This window comes from Stegostoma tigrinum, chromosome 43, assembly GCF_030684315.1.
Source record: "Stegostoma tigrinum isolate sSteTig4 chromosome 43, sSteTig4.hap1, whole genome shotgun sequence".
NCBI lineage: Eukaryota > Metazoa > Chordata > Chondrichthyes > Orectolobiformes > Stegostomatidae > Stegostoma > Stegostoma tigrinum.
The window spans coordinates 4657589-4682820 of NC_081396.1; the positions used below are offsets into that span (position 1 = coordinate 4657589).

Consider the following 25232-nt stretch of genomic DNA (forward strand, 5'->3'; position numbering starts at 1 on the left):
AGGAGATTGTCGAAGCCTCACCTAAACTAATGCATCCAGTTCTGGTCTGCTTGTTATGGGAAAAAATATTATTTAGTTGGAGAGATTTGAGAAAATATTTACCAGGATTTTGCTCGGAATGGAGGACTTGAGTCATCAGGGGCGACTTGTGCATAACTACATAAATCAGAAAAGTTTGGAAGGATATGGGCCAAGCACAGGCAGGTGGATCTGACTCAGTTTTGAATCATGTTCAGCATGGACTGGTTCGGCCTAAGTGCCTGTTCCTTTACTCTTTTATTATCTGAATATCTATCTATCTATCTGTCTGTCTGCCTGTTTATCTATCTATCTATCTATCTATCTATCTGCCGGCTGATCCATCTCAAAATGACAATGTGCTGTCGCAATCCTCCAGTGAATTCATATTTCCATAGTGTCTGAAACTCTGCAAGTGCTTCCTTTCACGATAAAGGTACACAACTGAAAAATAAACCTGAATCTGACAATTTTGCGAGGCATATTTGTTGATGCACGGGTGATGGTTTTGTTTTGAAGCCAAGCAGTCAACAGTGAGGAGCAGCATTTTTGATTTACTGCTGACACTATCAATGCTTCCGGTACATGAACATTTGAAGTCCAGGATATTTTCTGCAATTGGCTTGATTGCTGTCGGAAATTCTGCTCACAGATTAAAGGCATATGAATCAATTAAAATGAAACTTCACCAAAGACACTTTTTCTTTCTTTTCCAATTGCAGGCAAAAGATATGCATCACTTGACATGTCTTCCTTGAAAGACTTCACCGAGTTCAGCGCTGACTGTGTGACTTTGAAAAAGACTGGAAATTTACTTTGCACCAGTAATTTCTAATACTTCCAAATAAAAGTCATTCTCGTTTGTTGTTTATAAACCATTTAGCTATCATGGACTATTTCAAAGCTCCAGAATGTGAACTCAACTGACCCACATTTGCATTGCAGGGGCATTTGTTATCATCTCAAACTAAATTTACCAAATTTAATTTGTTTGAACTCGCATAGATTGTTGCCCCATTCTCTTATCATTTAAACTGTGTGAGCAATTTATATATCGCTGGCGCTGATTTCGTGTCATGCTTAATTTCTGCCGGTGTCTCTTTTTTGACAGTGCCTGTCAGAGCTACCAATGAACGGAAGAATGATCAGTTTATGACCTGCGTCAGTGGCAATCATTAGAATTCTCTCGAACTGACCATACACTCATGATGTACCTACACAGTTACCTACAATTATTTGGTTGCTGGGGCAATTTTGTGTTTTTATTTAGCTTGTTGACTGACCTGTTCTGATTCATTAGATTCTCTTTCAACAGCTTATTTGAATGTTGCTTTTAAATGTCAATTCGCAGTTGATTTATTAGTCACGCAGTTTTCCATTATTGTGATTTTCCAAATGATTATGTTGGGGCAAACCAATTTGAAAAATATTAAATGAGAGACGTTCTTCAAAATAACAAGCTTTTTCCCATCCTTGAACTCAGAGACTTGGAGTGTCTGTAAAAAAACAATTTTATTGGCTGATAATGTTATTGAATATTTTACTCGTTTTCTCTGTCAATGAAGTTCAAGAAATAAAGTGAGTTCATTTCGAATTGGGAATTTTACTGTCTTAAGTAAAATAATGAAAACTGTCATCTGATCAATACCTCACGCTGCTTAACTGCACATTCGCCATGAAAAATATGCGAATACGTCTCATCAATCTGTACAAGAAAACAAATAACACAAGACAGAAAAATGCCCATGTTTAGAGTAACCTGGCATAAATGTATTAGCCCATCTGTGAGAGCTGTAGCAGGTCGTATGAGGATGCAGTCTCAGCCTCCAGCAGAAATCCAATGGGCGGAGCCTGTGAACCTTCCCCCTCTGATGGGCATATAAATTCTGGTCACTGCACCGTCATTCAACACTCCTCAATCTGGGGTTTGTTTTGAAAGCTCTTGACAGAAACATTGTTCCCAAGTTATCAGAATGGTGACGACGACAATTTTTCTGAATTTGTTACTGACCTTCTTATCCTGTAAGTACTTATTCTTCAAGTTTCTGTTTGTTGTTGTCCCAATGTCAGTTTACCACTGTCATGTAAAAGATTCAGGAATCAGTTCACCAGTAAAAATGATGATTTTTATTTGCTTTATTTCTGAAGGTGTCCAGTCGGAGGTTACATTGGTTCAACCACAGGCAGAGACTGGCCATCCTGGAGGCTCCATAAAACTGTCCTGTAAAACCAGCGGATTCGATCTTGGCAGCTACAGCATGTATTGGATCCGACAGGTGCCTGGCAAGGGGCTGGAGTGGATCGTTTACTACTACAGTTCATCGGACAATAACTATGCGCCAGCGATTAAAGATCGATTTACTGCGTCCAAAGACACTTCAAACAACATCTTCGCGTTGGACATGAAGAGCCTGAAGATCGAAGACACTGCCATCTATTACTGTGCAAGCAACCACAAAGCGTGAAACAGCGGCTTGATAACTACAAAAACAGCTCGATGAGACACTTTGTACATTCCAAAGTAAAATGACGGTTAGTACTTGGTTTTCACGACTGTCTTGTAAACTCGACCTCAAACTGCTTCTGACAACACAAGCGCAAAGGAAATGAACCATTCAAACTAACAAACCAAACAATAAAACAGGGCAATGTTTCGGACACTTCTTACAGCTCCATTAATTAAAGAATTGGACACAATGTCAATTTTAATATGTCTGACGCCTCAATAAATCTCTATCAATTGTCTTATGTAAACGATGGCATAAATTCCACAATGATCAGTACTAAATATCAATTTCACATCAAAATTGAGACAGAATTTTGAACAGAGATTGGGCGCAGCTTCTGTGTGGGTGTGCATCACTGTGATACGACAGTGGGTCACAGTGATGTGCACACCGACATCCTCATTCAAAAACCACTGACCAGTGTTTCATTCAAATTGGCGAATAGGGCCGTAGTAGAAGAGAAAAATAATGTGAGACTTCATTAAAATGCAGTCCAGTCACGTTCATTTCTGGAAATGTATAAACTTATTCTACTTTTTTCGTGTTTGTTGCCAAGGTAAATGTACACCAAACTTTAAATAATCTTAAATAATCTCTTTACGCAGAGAGTTGTGAGAGCATGGAATGCGTTGCCAGCAGCAGTTGTGGAAGCAAGGTCATTGGGGTCATTTAAGAGACTGCTGGACATGCATATGGTCACAGAAATTTGAGGGTGCATCCATGAGGATCAATGGTCGGCACAACATTGTGGGCTGAAGGGCCTGTTCTGTGCTGTACTGTTCTATGTTCTATGTTCTATGTTATATGCAACTTTAAACACATAAATGGGGAGGACACGCTGAAATACTGCACTGAATCATTATTTGAGGAGTTCAAACCAGCTTTTTTTAATTTGTTTGCTTTTGTTTGAGGAAGCAATGAAATTAAGTATTTGCATTTTACAGTATCCAGTCCACAGTAGTATTTGATACCATGTGTCTCACAGTGGCATACTGGTATACACTGCAGTTATGATCAATACAAAAGCCCGTTCAGCTCTAATTGTCAGAAACTGAGTTAGTGCTTACGATCACAAAACTTCTAAACGCGCTGTGCAGTATTATTTGTATGGAGTATTACTCAATTATCACGATTTAATTTGCAATAACGAAGTAATTATTGATAACCAGTTGGTGGTTTTGACAATCAGTTAATGTATTATTCTGTGAAGTGTAAAACATTAGAATGATTTATCACGAATGAGCAGAATGCACTTGCACAATCTCAACATACTGAAAATTAGCCATGATTTTATTTTACCTCTGGTTCGGAATATTTAAAATAATGACAGCTTTTATTTGTTTTGTGCAGAGCCACTTATTGCGTGACCCCGTCCAGGGAATGTAACATTGTGACTACTTTGCTGACTGGGGACAAGGAACGATGGTGACCGTGAATTTAGGTAAGAAATTTGAATGCTTTCAGCAACCGGTATATTTGATTTACTGACTTAAGTAATTCATGAGTTAAATGAAACTCGGAATCTGGGCTGTGTTTAGTCTGGTTCCAATTGACTTTTCTGCAAAGTGATGACAAGCTACATTTAAGTCTCAGAAAATAAATAAAGTGCTGGTGAGGGATTCAGTTACTCAGGGTTTCTCTCATTTTTATTAAACAGTAAAACTGTGTCTTCAATTCTATGACGTTTAGACAATGTTTAATGCAATTGACACCCACTATCTTCGAGATAGTATCCACAACAAACGCTCAGAATTTGAAGATGTTAAAATATTCCCAAGCATGAACAAAATGTGCTAAAATATTATTAACAATTTCTTGAAAATATTCCAGGTGCAAAATTCTGTTCTTGTCGTGGCTGCATTTTGTGGTTTTGTATGTTATTTTAGTTGATGACAAGTACGTACGTATCTGTATTGAATTTTCCGTGCCGTGCCCCAGTTCACTCTGTTGATTTGAGTTGAGCAGTTTGATTAGCACAAAGGATTTTCCATCACTTCAATCGATTGATTCAAGCTGTTTGGATTCTGAGTTTGTTTTCCTTGACTCTGTTGAATTCAGTTGCTTTCATTCTGAATTTGTTTCATTTGATTTTGTTGAATTCAGTTGATTGAATTCTGTTTCGCTGTTGAGCAGACTGTCTATGCGCATTACTTTTAATTATTAATATTGTTTGAAGTTCTTTGCTTTCCCTGCATCGTTTCTGCACTTGCTGAACTCAATTTGCGACATTCAGCTTACTGATTGATTTAAAGCATTATATCCGTTTGCAATTGTCTGAATAACTGACTGAAGGCAGAAACACAAAAGAGTTGAGGATAAAATCAAAAATGCAGCATCTTCGTGCATTGTTTTTATTTAAAGTCAATTGTAGCAATAAAGTAAGTTAAGTCTGTTCTGACCATGCTCATTCAAAATACAATTTGGGTCTAACATCTCAAAATGCCTAATTGATTAGCTTTCATGACTGATTGTAAAGTTATTATTAGGTACAATTATAACGTGGTAATAGGTGGACATTGGCCTAATTTTGTTTCTAACTGAAAGTGATTAATCAAGTATGAATCTGATTGGTCTACTGTAAAGTGCTCGCAATTGGCATGAACAGGAAGGATGTACAGATTGGAATTAATTGAATTGTTGCTAAAAGCGTGCTCAAATTTATACCTTGTTAAGTAAGTCAACTTTCAATTAAGTCTGCTGTTTTGACTTCTCATTTCAATATAATTTACTGATTAGCTTGTTTGATGGTGAGCAGCTTTCATGGATTCTAGTTTGAGATTTCATGAACGATGTTACAGTTCTGATGAAAATGCCTGCAGAGTCAATTCTGCTGCAAGCACATTCCTGTCCCTCAATGTTGTGATTTGGTGATTTCAGGTCTCTTGAGAAAATAATACGTTTGGGGGTATCAAAGTTGTGATATTTTTGAAGCAGTGCCTGGTCTCTACAACGTTTTACTATTGTTTACATGATTGGTGACAGTAAAACGGTCGAGTTTTCTCATTGAATGCAAACAAAATGCGAGTTTGTTCGCTGAACTGGAAGGTTAGTTTTCAGACGTTTCATCACCAGTCTACATAACATCATCAGTGAGCCTGCGATGGGCTTCGTCGGAGGTTCACTGATGATGTTACCTTGAATGGTGACGAAACGTCTGAAGGCTTCGTCGGAGGCTCACTTATGATGTACCTAGAATGGTGACAAAATGTCTGAAAACTAAACTTCCAGCTCAGCGAGCAAACTCACATCCAGAACCTCAACCTGAGCTACAAATCTTCTCAAAACTCGCTAACAAAATGGGAGTTGAATTTTGCTGAAGCCTATTATTAGGAGAAAGGCAGACGACAATGGTTTGGAAACTAAGGAGAAACAGATAACCTAAGGAACAATTATTACTTTGATGTCACTGTGGCTATTAAATATAAACGATGACTTGCAATGAACTCTTTCGATCACAGGATCTTTCATTATATAGTTTACAAGTCACCGAGGAATACGAATCGAATTTCATAATTTTAATGTTCCAATCTTGGTCTTGAGCAAAAAAAATCCGTAACGGTGATCAAGAATCACCTCCCCACTCCGTCATGTATTTCAAACATATTTTCTGGATGGGAAAGTTAAATGGCAAAGGATAATTAGCAATTCTTCTGATATACTGAGATGAAGAACAGACCTATTTCAATGCTTTGAACAGTTGAACAAATAACTGATATTAATTAACCATTATATACCTGATTCAACAAGAATTGTAGGAATAAAAACAAAACTTTAACTGAGTGATTTCATCTGCACAGCTGTCTACTTTTTCCCAATCCATGTAGTTAAAATGTTCCCAGTTGTAATTTACAACGTCATGTCAACTCAAAAGTCACTCATTCAGATTCACCTGATGTCGTGGATTATATGACCAAGGCTAGAGTTTGTATTAATTACACTTATCCAAGCATGAACGCATCATGTGAAAGCTTGAGCAAATGCATAAAATGCCTTGTACATCAATGTGTTGAGACATGTGCAGAGTTTACTATTTTGCAGAAGCAACAAGCACAGAGTGTGAGAACACATTGTTTATTTCAAACAGTAAACTTGAAAATTATTTACTTCAATTAATGTACCAGAGAAATTGTTGCAACTTAGCCATCGGAAGGATATTGTTCGCATTAGGTGAATGCAATTATCATTTATTTAGGCAGCAGGTAAAGTGGGCAATTCCTGGCAGAAACACATTTTAAATTCATACATTTTAAAAAAAAATTATCCTTCACTGAAAAGCAGCTCATAAGACAATTAACTCGGCATTGGGAAACAAACCTAACAGTAAATATTTATCTTCGAATTTCAACAGAAATTGTTTTCCACAATATAACACAATTTGTTTCTGTACAGTGTGTGCACAATCTCCAAATTTAAAGAACTGTTTTTAGAAAATACGAAATTAATTTCGATAATTAATCATTTCCTCTTGACTTTTGCTTAAATTAGTCAAATGTCCCGTCTCAATAATTTGGTTTATCATAATGTGTTATGAAATGTATTGAAGGAGTAGGTAATCTCTGTTCAATGTGAAAGCATTCCCTTTCCTGTTAATACTTATCTGCGGACCAGTTTCTTTTAACAAATTTAAATTAGGGTTAATCTGTAATATTTGACTTGGATTAAATAGATTTATTAACGAGGTTCAAACTGTTGCATAGTTTGTGCCTGTGCTATTTCTGACTGCCTTGACAAGTGGCCTTAACCTTTGTCAATCTTCTGGTTTGGTCTCCAGGAACTGAAGCAATTCATTTTCATCTGGTGCATCAAAAGTTCTTTTATCTGCCATTAACATAATATTTACTTGGCCCCTCGGAAATGAAAACCCTGACCAAATCACTAAAATCAGAGTTAACAATGCAGAAATGAAAGACAGACTGCAGGTGTTTTGAAATCGGTTGTTAGAAATAATATTACTGCCTTTAGAGTTACTTTTAATTGAGCGAGGCAGTTGAAATAGCATGTGATTTATGTCATTCCTCCCTCAGTTTTCTGTTCCCTGTTTGGGGACACAATGTAGAATCAGCATTCATTGTGCATCTTATTATTGGAGTACATATCATTGGCTGTTCATGTTACTGGTAAAGGTTAAATTAGGCTTCAAAGGATTTTACTGCATTTGCATTCGAGCAGATCATTTGATGCAAAAACGCAAATTATTCTATTGGAAAGGGACTTCCCCAGGTTTGAAATCTAATAAAACTGATTTTATAGCAATGGAATTGTTAGTGTTATTCCATAGTAGCTCCTCAACAGTTTGTCTGATTCAAGAGGACTATCAAAGTGCATTTAATTAATTTGTGAAATATTATTTCTACCGTGAAATGACTCTACAACTATTCGTGGTTGCTGAAAGGTGTTAATAGTTAACATGGTTTGTGTACTGTCAAACAGTTGGTCTGTATTGTCCTCGTTAGTGTCGAGCTGATGGTATTCTGCTGCCTTGTGGTGTGGAGGTGGTGTCCCTGAGTTTGAGATATGTGGCCCGTGTTCAATTCCAATCTGTTGCAGTGGTACATAATGCCACCTAAAAACAATTTAAATTGGAAATTAAAAACACTTCGATTTCTTTGAGTGTTTTTGGAATTCCAAAAACAGACGCCTGCTTCAATTGCTGACTTACAAAGTAGATGGAATTTGGGCGGGAAGGGGGAATGGGTGATACTTTTATATTAAATAAAAACAATGTTTGGACATGGGATTTGAGCGTCATTAGTGGGGTTAATTCAGTTATGTCCCACAGAAATTCCAGCTTCTGGCTTGCTCTTCTATCAATAGCATTAATAAGAATCCCAATATTAATGTTGACAAAGAATACATGAGGTGACAATATTGAGCTTACTTAATTTTATTCAAATGAGCATTCTATCTGAACAGGAGAGTTTGATTCTTCAGGAGGATAATGTTTCCACTGTATCCATCAGTTGCAGGGAATAGTGGCAGATATTCAGTTAATCTTCAGTTTATGCCTCAGTTCGTCCAGTACCTCTCCGAAGAACAATTTGTTTTCAGCAGAAGCCATGTTAACACATTCAGAGTCGAACCCAGTCGGTGTGAGTTCCCATGCCAGGAAAAAATGAAAACATTTTGCTGAAGCCAGGTGTACTGGGCTCGAAAGTGTATCTTTGTGTTCTCTCTTTAGGAGCTGCTGAAACTGCTGAGTTTCTTCAGCTATTTGCTTTCTTCATTTTGTTTCAGATGTCTAGCATTTTTGTTTTTTTTCATGAAAAAATTCTCTGTTGTCAGTGAAAAGATGTAAGTTATTCATGGAGTAAATATGACAATAAACTGAGCATTTTCAGTGATATTTCATATCTGATAATCATTGAAAGTAAGTAACAAAATCGGGAACCGTAGTTTCAGAAGAAATATTGTCAAAAAATAGCAGAGGTTGGCGGCTGCTATAATTGTGCAGGAGTTATTTTGGCCTCTTAAATGGGGAATATCAATGCTTCTATTCCAAATAATCAACAAGAATTTTTTTTAACAAAATGTTTTCAAGCATTCTTTCGCTGCATATTTTTCGCAAAGCTTCTGACTGCCAGTGATAACCTAACATTTGGCACAATGATAGGAGGATAGTGACAGATGTAGGGCAAATAAACTCTCAAACACGTCCACCATTTAATTAAATCTTGTTGGACTTGTGTCCAAACTCCATGTGCCTGCGTTTTGCCAAAAAAAATTAACATTTGATCATCAAAGAAAATCCATCCAAAACTTATTGATTAGATTGCAAGTAACAAAGTGTAGCACCATTTCTGAAAGACACTTCTCTGATTATTTAATTTTCCATAATGTGGCTCTGTTTAATTGCTCATGAGAAGAAACCTTAAATTTCTGACAATTTCCAATTTTAACATCACAGTCAAGTTCGTCAGAATATTTTAATTAAACATTGTATTTCTTTATTCCTGGCAAGAGTACTGTATGGTTACAAGGCCAGAAATGAGGAAACCTTCATTCCCATTAAAGAATGAAGAAACTATTCTGTTACTTCAGTAAAAACATGGTGAAACCACACAGAAGGAAACTAATTAGCGTGTCATCCTTGAATGGGCATAACACAAGTCCCTCAAATGCGATTCAATCCTTACAATGGATATTTCTGTCTCTCGAGAGACGTGGAAGTTTCAGAGCTCTTACATCGCCTTGAAAAGTTTGTAGTCAACAGCCTGCACAGAATTGCCACTCTTGATGTGACAACAGTCTGTCTGCAGCACGGTTAGAATGCGAGGTCAATAATTGTGATCCTGAAAAAGGAAATGTCAGAGAAATAATTGCAAGCGAGTTTTCAGAAGATTTGTAGTTCAGGTTGAGGTCCTGGATGTAAGTTTGCTCGCTGAACTAGAAGGTTCGTTTTCAGATGTTTTGTCACCATTCTAGGCAACATCATCAGTGAGCCTCCGGTGAAGCGCTGGTGTTATGTCCCGCATTCTATTTATGAGTTGAGGTTTCGTTGGTTTGGTGATGTGATGTCCAGTGTTGATGTCATTTCCTGGGTTGGTGATGTCATTTCCTGTTCTTCACCAACACAGGAAATGACATCACCAACACAGTAGGTGGCACCAACGCAGGAAATGACATCACCAACTCAAGGAAGCCGAATCACACAAATAGAAAGCGGGACATCACACCAGCGCTTCACTGGAGCCTCACTGATGTGACCAAGAATGGTGACGAATCATCTGAAACCGAACCTTCCAGCACAGCAAGCAAATTTACATACAAATATTTGTAAGTTAAATCAAGTGTGATTTCGAACTAAACTTTCAAGTAAGCACTTGCTTGCTCGTGCGCTCTTGTCCTCAACATTGGCAGCTATGAGACGTGCTGCCAAAAGAATATGTGGAGATTCTAATGAGAAGTCGATGAAGGCCTCTTAGATACTTTAGAATTCCAATCATTTCATAAGATTATGATACTTCTTGTGCTCCACAGTCCTTCTAACGCCCCATAAAATTTAAAGTCGTTGTTTACCATTCGAATATAGTATGGTGAACCTCTGGAGTTTTCTGCCACAGAAAGTGTTTGAGGCAAAAAAATGAAATACTTTCAAGAACGAACTTTTTTTTTGCAGAGATGAAAGAAACAGTGGGTCTCAGCTCAAATATGAACAGAGCATAATGTTCAGTAACGAAACTTGAAAACATTGAATGATGTGGAAGTTTGGTTTGACAGCAAAATTAGGCATAAAGTCAGGCGTGAAAAGTTCTCTAAAAGTTCAACAGGATTATGATTAGCAGGATCAATAAGCAGAAGAATGACAGGCAGAGATTAATTTAGATGAATGCGTGGTGTTGTATTTTGATGAGACGACCTGGACATGAATAACACAGTTAATGGTCGGGTACTGAGTCGTGCAGTCGAAAACCGGGAGCGAAGAGTTCAGGTACATCGTTCCTTGGAAGTGTTGCCACCAATAGAGTGGCGATGAAGGCGCTTTGAACGCTTGTATTGATTGGTCAGAGCATTGACTGTCAGATTCGATGCGTTAAGTTCCTCCTGTACCCAACATTCGTGAGGCCACATTGGGAGGACTGCATTTCGGTCTTGTCACCGTGCTGCACGAAAATTCTTGGTAATTAACAAAAAGTGCAGAAAAGTTTTGCCAAATGTTACTTGAAGTTTTGAGAGATGGGAAGAGGTTGTTCACTCTGGATGTTTCTTTTAATCTATTGATTTTGGAAGCAGAATTTGTGAGTCGAGAGAAGTTTGTATAATCATCGGGGAAGCAGATAATCAGAATAACAAATGTTTTCCTATTCTCCTATTTCAATAGAGATGAAAATTACGTGCCTTTGCTTTAAGTTGGAAAAGAAAGTTTCAAAAGGAACCTGTGGGAAACGTTTTTCACGCAGAGGCTGTTACATCTATGAATGAACTGGTAGAGGATATGGTAGATACAGGTTCAGTTACAACATTGACAAAAAAACCATTTCGACAATACATGCACCAAATGCAGGCAAATGGAATTCCTTTAATTTGTGAATGCTGTCGGCATGAGTGATTTGGAAAGAGGGTCGGTTTTTATACTGTATGACTCGATAATTCTGTGACTCAATTATGGAAAAGGATCGAAATTTGAAAATGATGAGTCAGTGAAGGGATAGAGTTTGAGCTAGTCAGCTTTGAAGTGTCGAGTTGCTCCTGGATGAGCTGGCACGGACATAGCTTGGCAGTTTAGAATCCAGGCAAACGATTATGATTATGAGGAAATAGTTTCACTGAGACGTGTTGGTAAGTGAGGGTGTCAATTTACTGGAAATCTAGTCACTGTTTAAGGTGCCAAGCTAGTTTGTTGTCAGACCAGCAGTATGTGGGATTGTTTGGATGGTAGATGAAGACAATAATCAAATGGCAGGAGGTCAACATGCACAATGTAAAGCTCGCAGTTTCTTCAAAGTGTCAGGCGGTAAACAACGGATGAGAAGAGAGGTGGGATGGAACGTTCGCGGCTAAGATTGGAGTTAAATTTTCGAGGCTTTGAGATCATGCAAAAAGGAGTTGTGTCCTCACTTCGGTGAAAGGTACTGTCAGGGCGAGATACAAATGGACCATGTGCAGAGTGGCAGAAGGGGTATGAAGGAATCGCGTGTACATGCCCAGCTGGAAAAACGATTATCTTGGAATGCGTGGTGTTGTCGTGGAAAGGATTTCAAGCATGACAGAGTGATTGGATTTGTGACAGTATGGGGGCTATCAATGCCTGGGGAGGTTCAAGACAGAGTGAGAGAGAGTGGTGATCAGACTGAGAAATTCAGAGCTTTGCAGTGAATTGAGTGTCAATTGAATCATTCCTTGCGAAATGTTTCACAGTAAACCATAGTTCACCAAAGACTCTGATCATGAATAGAGGAACACATATTTTCAGAGGCCTCCAGAATTCAGATAATTGCCCATGATCACTTTGAACTTCTATTCAATTGGCATGACTTCAACTTTGACACACATTCTCACAATTCTCATCCTCTGCTCCACTTGGGGCTGCTGCAGCAACGTTCTTCTGGGACAAAAATATTCTGACTTGCATTGACAGTAGAAAGAGCGTTTCCCAACGCACTTGTACCAAGTATATTCAATCTCCCAGAAGAGTGACTTCTAATATTTCTCTTCATAATGTTATTGTCACTGCTGGGTCGTGCAGCGTCAAAATACTATGGGCTGTCATTTTAAAAAAGACACGAAATCCCATGCATAAGCTGTGGCAACAAGAGCAAAACATGTGCCAGACATTTTCAGCAAGTCATTTATCTGCCGTCTACAAGTGCCTGCTCACCATTTACAAGACACTGGACAGCAGTGAGACGGAATAATGTCTACTCTTGTGGATGAGTGAACCTTGAATAGTGTTTAATAAACGTGGCACCATTCAGAACAAAATAATACACTTGTTTGCAACCCCATTTATCATGTGCAATATTCACTTCTTTTCTTCAAATGCAGTGGGACCGTTGTGGGATATCTGCGAGTTAGACTGTAGAAAATCAGCTAGTTTCCTTCCCCTGCAGATTTTGATCCCACGAACTATAACACCATGAGGGATTGGGCAGCAAATGAAAGACATCACAACCAACTGTACCTCGTTCTCTCCATGTAACAATATTGGCGCTTCTTCACAAATGTTCCGCCAAATATTCTATCACTCCCGTCCAAGAAATACCATGAGTACCTGCTTTGTAAGGTCTATAATGGTGGAAGAAAGCAACTTTCCTGCACATACCCATGGATAAAAGAAACATGCAAAGAATGTGACTGGAGACAGCAATGCCAACATCACATGCACAAAACTAATCAAACAATATAAGGGCCAATATTTCTCTTTTACAAACTCGGCAGTTGTTTGTCCTTCACTGCTTGTCTGGTGATGCACTTTGAAGTCTCTAACATGATGGCATATACTGCCAACACAATATTCTCTACCTATTCCACCTGGTGTTCAAACTGGAAGAACGTTAAATTATCAGTCAAGATTCTGTTGCATGGCAGCATCAAACAACAGAAAGGGCACTGTATCACTGATTTACTTCCTTAATCCAAGACACTTAATGGAGTCAGGAGTCAATGTTGTTCGCTGCCTTGCAACTCTACCCCAACTATCTGGCATTGCCCTGCCACTTCAGATGGATCTGCTGGCAGATGGAATGGGATTTTTTTATAAATGCTGAAACAGATCAAATTTGTTTGCTTGCAAAGACCTAATTTCCATGCAGACAAATCCAGTTTCTGTAATGTTAGACAGGAATTAGTTGAAATGTGTTCACTCTGAGCCCCACAACACAGGAAATGATAAAAGTTGATTCAAATTCTTACATCATCAGGTTTTATGATTGTTTCATTGTGATCCTGTAATAAGGATTACCCAGCCACTTTTCAAGATTAGTCAATTTAAACATATTTGGGCGCTTGGGGAACTTGGTGTAGCATGAGAGACAGTGGTCAACTTTAACAAAATGCTTTCACAAGCACAGTCATAGAAAGGACAAGACAATTTAACTTTCACAGAACTCTCTTGATTGACAAATCTCTCTCTCTCTCTCTCTCTCACACACACACACACACACACACACACACACACACACACACACACACACACACACACACACACGCACACACACACACACACACACACACACACGCACACACACACACAATGGACAGTAATCAGCGTTCTGAGGAAGGATTACTGGACCAGAAAATTTAAGAACTCTCTCCTTGGATGTTGCCAGAGCTGCTGAGTTTTTCCAGAAATTACTCTTTTGGTTTCTCATTTGCAGCACCTGTTTTATTTTAGGTTTTATTCAATTGAACTCCTCCTCTATTCAGTTGTAGTCCAAAAGAAATATCAAACTTGTTATTGAGAATTTCTTTTAAAACGGAATGGCGATGGGATTAAAGTGTTTTTATTCCTTCCTTAAAACAGATAAGACGTGCTCCTGGAGAGCAAAGTAACAGATCATGACCAACAAGTGACATAAAGCAAAACTAAGCTGAATTTATGCTGCTCAAGGGACCCAGTCTCCCGTTCATCCGCGGGCGTCTGTCTGTGCTGATTTTGCACATTCTCCCCATGTCTGCGTGTGTTTCTGCCGGGTGTTCCCGTTTCCACCCACAGTCCACAGTGTCCAGGTTAGCTAAAACGGCCATTCAATATTCCTCAAAGTGCAAAGGGCTGTGTATGTTCGGTGGTTTAGCCATGAGAAATGCAGTGCTAATGGGGAGGTGACTGGTTCTCGTCGTGCTGCTGTTCGGAGTGGCAGTGCAGGCGTGCTGGACTGAATGATCTGTTGGCACGCTGCAAGGATCCTATGAATTAACAGAGTCTAACTTGCTTAATCCGACATTCTTTCCCAGTGACTCCATCTTCCCCGACGCTTTATGGTCTAGTCTCCTGTCGTGAACACAGCACTGATGACTCTGTGATTTTTGGTTGTTTGGCGATGGACTATTCCCCCGACGTCACTACTGTGACCTGGAAGAAAGATGGGGCGCAGATCATGACTGGATTTAAGACATACCCATCGGTGAGAAACAAGAAGGGAACTTATACGCTGAGCAGCCAGTTAGCCCTGACTGGTGCAAACGCGCATTGTGAAAAAGTCTACTGTGAGGTTCGACACAGCGGGTCCGACAAGAGCAAAGAAATACAATGTAAGTGTTGTGGGAACGTGGTAGACAGATATGTGTGCTTTACGCAAATATGGTCTTATTCATAACACTTTTCACAGAATCCTAGATCTGTTCAGCAGAGAGGATGGCCCCTCGGCCTATCTCGTACATACAAAAGAAAACTACCCATCTGCTCCAGCCCATTTGCCCATTTGCCCACACAGACTGAATTGCCTTGTTGATTTGACATTGCAAGTGTAGGCTTCAATATTTCTGACATGATATCAGGGGTCCAGCTTCAACATGACTCACAAGCATGCAGCACCAATTCCAACATTGTCTGGATGACTTATTCCATTCAAAACATCTTGCTTTTATCTAAAAACTATGTACCTTATTGCGAGGTTTGGATAATTTAAGTTACTGTGAAAGGCTGAGTACGATCCATTTAATTTCCCAAGAGATTCAAAGTCTGGAGACCTGACAGAAGATTTTTTTTTTAAATCATTAGCAGTATGGACAGAGTGAACAGTCAATTTTTTTTCGTCACGGTCGGGAAATCCAAAACTAGAAGGCATAGGCTTAAGTTCAGAAGGCAAAGATTTAGCAGGGACCATACAAATAGTGATATGTGAATCGATTGAGGTGCCAGAGGAATTGGTGGAGTGCAATGAGATAATTTAAGAGTTATCTGGATGGGAACATGAATAGGAAGCATTTAGATGGACATGTGTCAAATGCTGGCAAATGTTACTAGATTACTTCGGGATATTTGATCACAATAGATGTGTTTCACTGACGTGTCTATTCCCATGCTATACATGTCTACGATTCTGTGACTTTTTGAGAAGTCATAGCGCTACAAACGGTAGGTGGGCATGCACACAAAAGAATCTCAGGCATCTCAGGATTCCACTCTTTGTAGTGGTAAACGTTCCATGTTCTTTTTCAGGATGCATGGCTCACTTAAAACATAGCCAGAATGATTTCCATTTTCCATAAGCCGCCTATCAAGCCAGTCCTTCTTTATTCTACTATACCGCACAATCGTTGATTTCACTACTTACAGCTCAACAATTTTTATTTCATCTGTGAAACTTCTGATCAACACTTCTAGATTCAAGTCTAAATATTTTATAGACATCACACCAGTAAGAATGTTTATACTGATCCTCACAGAGGATCATTCGTCACAGAGCTCCAGTCGCATAAACACACCACGACCATCGGCCTCCGATTCCTACAACTCAGCCAGTTCTGGAACCAATTAGACACTTTTTTTTTCAGCTTCCATTTGCTCTTCGCTTTGCTGTCATCTCCCCACCTGGCAACTATTTGAAAACTCCTTTCGAGTTCGTTCGGCTAGATTTCCCCGAATGGAAAAAACTGCCGACAATGTTTGATTAAACTCTTCCAAATGAAGATTAATTGTGTTCTGAGGAATTGCTTCCGATATTTTCCTTACAACTGAGTTGAGTTTGACTGTCCTCTGGTTCCATGGTTTATTCTTTGTTTCATCTTGCTCCATGGTATACCTTTGAATGACTGACAGTCATTTGGGATATACCCCGTGGCTAAAGAGGAAGTCAAACATATTGCTATCACCTCATGCACGACCTTTTATTCCTCACTAAACAGCCCTGGATAATTTTAATCTGCCCTGTAATACAAAACGTGAGCATCCACTCATCTAATGCAGATTTTTTAAAGCAAATCACGACTGTTCCCCATGATGTTCAGGTCTCATTGCGTTTTTCATCACGTCATTTCTTTGTTGGAACAGGTTGGCTTTTTCGTCTTTCTGTTTCCTGCTTGAATGCGTCCAACTGTTTTAACTCAAAATTGAAATTAAGTGTCGATCTTAGCTCACTCTGGTCAAATTGTACCCTATCATATTAAATTTGACCTTCCCATATTTCATAACTTTAGTTCGGATCTTTTCCTATTACTTTCCAGAACAGTTATGAATCCAATGGATTTGTGATCAATCTCTGGAAAATGTTTCTCCTTTCATACATTAAGCACTTTGTCAGCCTCAATGCCCAGAGTTAAGCCGAGGTGCAGTGTCTCTTGCAAGGCCTTTACAGGCTGAGTTAAAAATCTCAATTTCTCAATTCTGCTCCTTCTGGACATTTGAAATGATGAACTTCAAGAAGTTGAAATCCTTACAATGATTACCCTATTTACGTACACTTGTCTGAAAATTTGCTGGAAGTATCCAGACTCATATCTCTCGGATTGGTCGAGGAGCCTTTCTGACACTCCGAACAGAATTTTGCTTCATTTTGGTTTTTAAGTACTTTTCATTTTCCTTCATTTGAGGATGTATCTACGATTTCATTCCTCTTTACTACTGAAAACATCCTGTTCAATATTGCAACAGACACCATCACCTCCCCACCGCTCCCCACCCCGCGTCCATTTTATAACTTCCCACAATTCGTCTGAAGGCGACATCTCCTGGAATAATGTGCCCTGTCCCTCTCTCAACATATCTCCGTGATGTCACTACTTAATTTCCTCATTGTCCTCTGAAACTCGCCGGAATTTTTTCATTGATTTGACTGATGTATAATTTCTGCACCATATTTCGGACTTGCTATTTCTTCCAATTTTGGCACTTGCTATCAACCTTCTATTCTTTCTGCCTGAATTCCAGATATTGCTGTTTTCTGCATAATTCGTATCCTTGTAATGTTTAGGCAAACAGCTACTAAACACAATGAACACTGAAACAAAATTGTTGACTATTTTTTCCCAAATCAGATAACTTGCACGATCTGTTTTGTTAAGGTCCAAACGGTGGTGTAACTCCGACTGTTCTTCTTACTGTGAGTTCCAGTGAAGAAATCGAGAGCAGGAAAGTTGCAACGTTAGTCTGCTCAATCTTTCACTTCAGTCCAAAGGAAATCTCCGTGGTTTGGTTGAAAAATGGAAGAGTGGTTAATTCTGGTGTCTTCACTTCTCCTGTGTGTGAAGCGAATGGAAACTTCTCAACGACCAGTCAGCTGAGAGTGTCTTCTGGTGAATGGTTCGACAGAGCAGTCTACACATGCCAGGTCGAACATGAAGGGCACAGTCAAAGTCACAACATCACCGGACCTCAGGGTAAGAGATGCATTCTGACAGAAATGATACTAATTGTGACCGCTGATGCAAAACAAAACACTTAATTTATCCAGCGGAGGGAAAAGCATGAAACAAGTTCTAATTGAGATCATGCAGTGTGTAACTCAATTCATTGTGAGTTTTACGGAAGCATTGTTCATAATTCAAATCAGAGAAAGGTGCTTCCCTCTTTATTGACGACATATGAGAGTTTACGAGATTCATTTGTTGTTTGACAATACTTGGAGAGGGAGTGGAAATGCAGAATCCATTGCTGGTAACGACCTCAAGGATAAGGGATTTGTGGGGAGGGGACCCATGGAGAAGTGATCTCATTGAAACGTAGGAAACACTGACAGATCGAGACAGGGTGTATGTGGAGAAGCTGTTTTCACGAATATGTTGACGAGGACCCAACGACAAACCCTCAGAGTCAAAGTGAGGACCATATAGAACTGAAACAAAGAGGAGAATCTTTATCCAGGGAGTGATGAATCCATGGATCTCTCTGCCCCAGGGAGCTGTGGAAGTAAAGTCATTGAGATCATTTACGATAGGGGTAGATTGGCTGTGCTCAGTACCGGGAGAAGGCGGAACAATGGGTTTGAGACACACATCAGCCATGATCGAATGACACAGCAGACTTGATTGAAGCTTCTGATTCTGCTCCGAAATCTTTCGGTTTTGTGGTCGGAAGATGACATAGTAATATGTGATGTCAATAATATTTGAAAATAAAACATAATGCGTTCAGTACTTTGTTCGAAGATCAGGAATTACCCGTTGACCTTGAGCAGTGGGCTACAATTTTTTACGTGTATTGAGGTTCTTTAACTTCTATCATGGCATCAAAACAGAGACCAAGTGAGAATAAAATTTGATTAACAGAGATAAACTTGATCTCATCGAGACGACTTTAGACGCTTTCTGCCATTAATTGATGTGGCAGCACGATAAATTCTGGTGGTAAGTAAAGTGAATCAACTAAACATTAGCGCGGCAATACCTTAGCCTGGTTTCAGGATGGATATGTTTAAGCAGTGAGTAGTGGGTGTATGAAAATTACCAGTGTAAATATCAGGTGAGTTTGCACCTTAATAGAAACTCTCCCTCTTGGTTTTATTTTTATTCTGTGAAAACATTTAAAATTGCAGTTAGATTAAAAAAATGAAAAAAGATCCCATTCATTATCTGAGTGAGTAGCACATGGTGGAGGGAAGGCTTGAGGAGACGAGGGTCCTACTCGATTTCCGATGTTGAATTCTGTGTCTCGTTTTCAGGTCAGCTCCAACTTTGGACAATGAGGAATAATATTTCATGAGATACTTTCGAGAACGATCTCACACCAATAATGCAACTTATTTTCCATCGTGACTAAGTTCACCACTCCTAAAACATAGGAAAATATCCATAATTACAAAAAGAATAAGAGAATGACTACTTTTGATTACAGGTTTACTGAAATTGTTATTTTTCTCCGCACTCACCATGATCAGCAAAATTTACACACATGTCTCATGAAAGTAGAAATGAATTCAGAATATTGATTGGAGATTAGTTCAAAAATATCAATAGTTGGCCTTATGTGAGGTAAGAACTGTGAAAGGTAATAACTCCATGAGTTAAATCATGGTACCATTGATTATTATCTTTATCACACAGGATTCACTTGTTTCAAAGCTTGTTTGCTTTGGTAATAATTGCAAAGGAAATTTTATAGGTAATCAACGATGTTTTCACAAGTCAAAATATATGAACAAAAGTAAATATCGTTGTCGGAATAGTTGGAAGTTGTCCTCTCAAAGGGTTTTTCTACACATTGTGAGTCAATAGGCTGAACACATGTTTTATTTCACAAGAAGCACTGCTTCATTGATTCTGATTTCTGCTCCATTGTAGTTTCAGAGTGCCATGATTACACAGCTAAAATACTACCGCCACCAGTTGAACAGGTCTTACTGGAGGCCACGGTGACATTAACCTGCGTTGTGTCCAATCTTCATTTTGAAGCCAACTTCACCTGGATACACGACAAGAAGACTCTGAAATCAGAACTTGTTGACCAGTCCGGAGAGCATTCCGAAGGTGTGATCAGCAATTTAGATATTTCTACTGAAGCCTGGCTGAGTGGGGACACATTTGAATGCGTGGTGAACAATCAGTATCTACCAACTCCACTGAGAGACTCCATCCACAAGGAGAAATGTGAGTTAAGAAAGGAAAGCACAAAACATTTATAATTTAGATCCAGTTTCATCGATGGCATGTTATGATTGGTATTAAAGTAGCTCCGTTGATGGCACTGAAGATACATTTCCTGACAAGAAAGCAATATAAAGAATGAGGGAAAAATAACAATTTGGTTAACTGATATTCTGTCGTGATTATATCAAAAATGGGAAGCAAACTGGAGTTTTGTGATATAAATTCCAGTAATGACAAATGTACGAAATTTCTGAGTTCTGGGCTGATGACATGCTGATGGCATTTGAACTTTTTTTTGTCATGAATAGAATGGGTACCATTCTGCTCCTTTAAAAAAAATGAAAGTGAATAAATCCCAAATTAAACATGGAATCGATGAATATTGGGTAAAATCCCAATCCTGTTTCCTCGCTTTTTAAAAATAATTCATATTTTATTCAAACATTTTATAGTGATAAATCCACTGGAGCCATCGGTGTCGGTCCTCCTGCCAACGACAGAAGAAGTCTCCGCACAAAGGTTTCTTTCCCTCACCTGTTTAGTGAGAGGCTTCAGGCCGCGAGAGATCTTTGTCAAGTGGACAACCAACGACAAGCCAATTAATCCCAGTAACTACAAGAACACCGAGGTGACGGCAGAGAGCAACCATACTTCGTTCTTCTTGTACAGCCTATTAACAATTGCTGCGGAGGAGTGGGCCAGCGGTGCTTCTTACTCCTGTGTTGTGGGACATGAAGCGATTCCATTGAAGATCATCAACAGAACGGTTGATAAATCCAGTGGTAAACCGAGTTTTGTGAATATTTCGCTTGCACTGATGGACACCATTAATTCATGCCAATGAAATTTTAAGGTTACAGTAAAGAATTAAATAAAAGTAATGAAGTGTTTTCTTTCTTCTAATTGTCATTTAACTAGATAATCGTTTAATTTATGGTATTCCCACCTTTCATAATATTCCGCCCTTTCAGTAAAAGTCGACAGTTAGCAAGACTAGGACTCGTGTCTTGTTGAGTTCATGCTCATTACTCAGACCAGTCCTTGTTCAGTGACAGACTAAAGCTCAATCATTGCACGATTCAGCAAAGCATCTTCCCCATCGTAAATGTTCCTGCGACAAGAAATGACAATGTCTATTCCATCACAAATGGGCATCACGGATTTTGATCTTGGTTTCCCTGATTCCACAATCGCCCATGTCTTGAAAATTCATGCCAACTTTTAAATGCTCGATTGCACCCGCGTGTAGTATCCCCTTTCGTGACATTTAAATCAATTTTTGATTGTGACACACCAAGAAGGAAGTATTGCTTTGGTTACCAATCATATTGAGTTCAGAGTAACTTGAATTTATCCTTTTATCGGTGCTATGCCAGGGATCTCACACCAGTGCATCAGTTAACACAATGCATTTTCAAGTCCACACCAAACAGAAGATAAAGAAATGTTGTTATTTCAAACAGAGGGAGAAGGGGGTAGAAAGATTAATGGATGATATGCGGTCTCCTCTTGCCTAGAGTTCACGTTATATGCCCTCTGTAATGTGATTTGTAGCTGACAGGAATAGTCAGCTTATTGCTTACTGGCCAGTGATTCAAATTTTCCATGCAATATAATTCATTTGAAGCGTATTTTGTACACTTGATCCCGTTAATCATCTGTTAACATTGTTTTTGCGTAATCCAAACGAAACTGGCATTGTTCCAGTTTATTTTCAACAGTTCTGACTCAAATTCCTGGAACCCGAGGGATCAGTTCTGGGATACAAACACCGGACATCCTTTTCTTACACTTGCTGTGGACATCTTTTACATACAATTTTCTCAGAAATGTAATTCGCCGTCTGTAGAATGGTCGGAATTTGATCTGAGGAATTTCATTTCTGAGACAGAAATTCGGTCTTTGCAACAAGAGTTATTCACGTAGCGCTTATCTGTTCACAACAGTGACAAATGTTCCCTTCACCATCAGGGGCAGAGCTAATCATTGGCAATTGATGATAGTTACAAAACAGTAAAAAAAAACACAGTCCGGTAGAAGAGCAGAAACAAACACAAATGCTCACAAACGCTCTCACGACACAGATATACAAGCTCTCACCAAAAGGGGCTTGTACAAACATAACTGCCCATACACATAAGGTGTCACACCTCCATACATATAGAAAGGCATATTTCAATTTGATGTATAAGCTGTCACATAAACTCTGACAAAAAGACAAGTGCATTGAAAGAAACACACCCAAATAAACATGGTTCACCATGAAAAATCATGGAAAGCATAGCCACACGTTAGCACACAATTGCTCTTTCATGCATATCCATTTATAACCATAATACGTACAGACATGCATGTTTAAACACACACATACAATATCCAACATATAGTGCAGAGATAAACTTTAATTCCATTATTATCCCACTTGCAGAAATATAGACATCTGAGGTAAGAGGCAGCTTAGTTATTTATTTTACAGAACACTTTAATGAACACATCAGAACGGCCATGCATGAACAGAATTTCTGAGTCTCACAGGCAAACACAGAAGTTTTGATCAATGCACAGTGAGGCATTTGCAATAAAGGGGAAAAGCACAATATCAAGAAACATTCACACCAATAGCACAAAAAATCATATCAGGAGATGGTTTAGAATGCATTGACATGCAAATAATAACATCACATAAATATAAACATGAATCAATACATGAAGTTACATACGAACATAACACGTTTATGGAACACACACATGAAAATAATTTCAGTCTGGAAGACTCTACAATCGATACTTAAACACACATTTTCAATAGCACTATACAAAAAAAATCACAATGTCATGAAAAAATGTTTTATGTATCAACGAATGAAGCAACATATTAACATAGCGTTGCTTACACGTTGTGAAATGAACACAATTTACCGACAAAAGCACAAAGATGTGAATGAACATACCGGCACCCATGCAACATGAATATGCTTGGCCATGCATAATCTCCAAAGAGAATACATGTGAAGGAAGATACACTCATAACCACATACCCAAACAATAAAGGGAAAAAAAAATACACACCAAGCTGCAGACAAAAAAAACTAAGGGAGAGTTCACAAAATAAAAAAAAAACTTAGCGTAGACAGATAATGCAAACAAATATATGAAACAATGATCGTACTCTAGATCCAAAATATATTCATGCTTTATCGAGCAATTAATCACACATAAAAAATGAAAGATCAGGAGTCACATTTGAACTCATATTCACTGATGACCACAATTTTCAACTGAACAGCTGCCACTGCCTATATTGGAAATACAATTCTATAATTAATATAATCGTTACTAATCAGTGAAATGACAACAGAGATTATATTCTCCATTAATATTTTAAATAATGAAATGCGTCAGAATGTTCAGACAAGGCTAACAATGGAAGAACATGTCCAAATGGGTTTAGCAAGTCATTGCTGGCAGGAAATAACACAACAATAGATGGAGATCAAAAGTCAAATTTAAGAACAACCTGAGAGCTTGAAGAAGGTGTAACAGTTCTCAATGACAATATTTGGAGAAAGATATATCAGACTGGATCAATGAACAACCTCAACTCGTTGTCTCGCCTTTTTCTTCACAGACTTGAGAGATCATAATTGGATTGAAGACTCTGAGGATGATAATGGCCACGTATGGACAACTGCTTCTACGTTCATTACCTTGTTCTTCCTGAGCATTTTCTACAGTGCTGCCGTCACACTGGTCAAGGTAAGACAAATGAAATCATTCGCACCTCAATCAGGCCATTGTGCTTTGTGAAATCTGGTTGTGTGTCAATGAATTAAAAATAAAACCTGAATGCCCTGAGCATAAATATTTACATCTTTACCTTATCACTCTTTTTCAGGTCAAGTGAATGAATTTTGTACTCCGTGGGACTTCCTCATCTGTTCACACAGGCCACTGAACTCCAAAAGTATAATCAGTCATGTGGTTGAATGTAGCAGTGAGATAAATTCAGTTTATGAGTCTGTAAAAGAGAAAACCTTTGTTGGGTTTTCAATTTGCCTTGCTTGGTAACGTCAAGATAATTAGTTTTTCAATAATTTGTAGCTTCCTAATAGGTTAAGTCAATTTGTTTTGTTGTTGTTGTTCTTATTCCTGATTCAGAATTGTTGTTCGTCTTCTATGCTGAGTCTGTATTTTCTTTTTCTGATGACTGTTACCGATGAGTGTGAAATTCAGAGCTCAGATGGTATGTGTCATCGACTGAATGTGGCATCAAATCATTATGTTCACTTCTGGTAATTTTAACATAAATATTTGGATAAAATGCTGTCTGAATCAGGAAATATACCGAGACTGACTATGTACAAACCTTGAGTTTGCTTTATTCTTTCTTCAAAGGTCATCAGTAATGACAGTAGAACAATGGTCATGATTTTTATAATGACTGGGCAAATGGGTGTGACCTGTGTGCATAACAGGATACAACAATGGACTGTTTGCGCTGAAATCAATCTGCCTCTGGATTATGGCATGAGACAGATCGAGTGAAAAATGGGTTTACATTCATGGGCTGCAAGATGGAGAAGCTGAAGATGGAGAAGCTGAAGATGGAGAATTTTCCTAAATTTTACCGTCCCGCTCTGATTCCAGTCAAATGCTTCAGAATTATATCTGATTGTGTTTCCTGTCGTCATTAGGTTCAAGTTTCTCCATCTTGCAGCCCATTTTTCACTCGATCTGTCTAATGACACA

General features: G+C 38.6%; 1 pseudogene; it reads left to right on the plus strand.

Moving 5' to 3' along the window:
• The first annotated feature begins 1936 nt into the window (after window positions 1-1936).
• On the plus strand, window positions 1937-24547 carry LOC125449142 (Ig heavy chain C region, membrane-bound form-like; annotated as a pseudogene).
• Window positions 24548-25232: the final 685 nt, after the last annotated feature.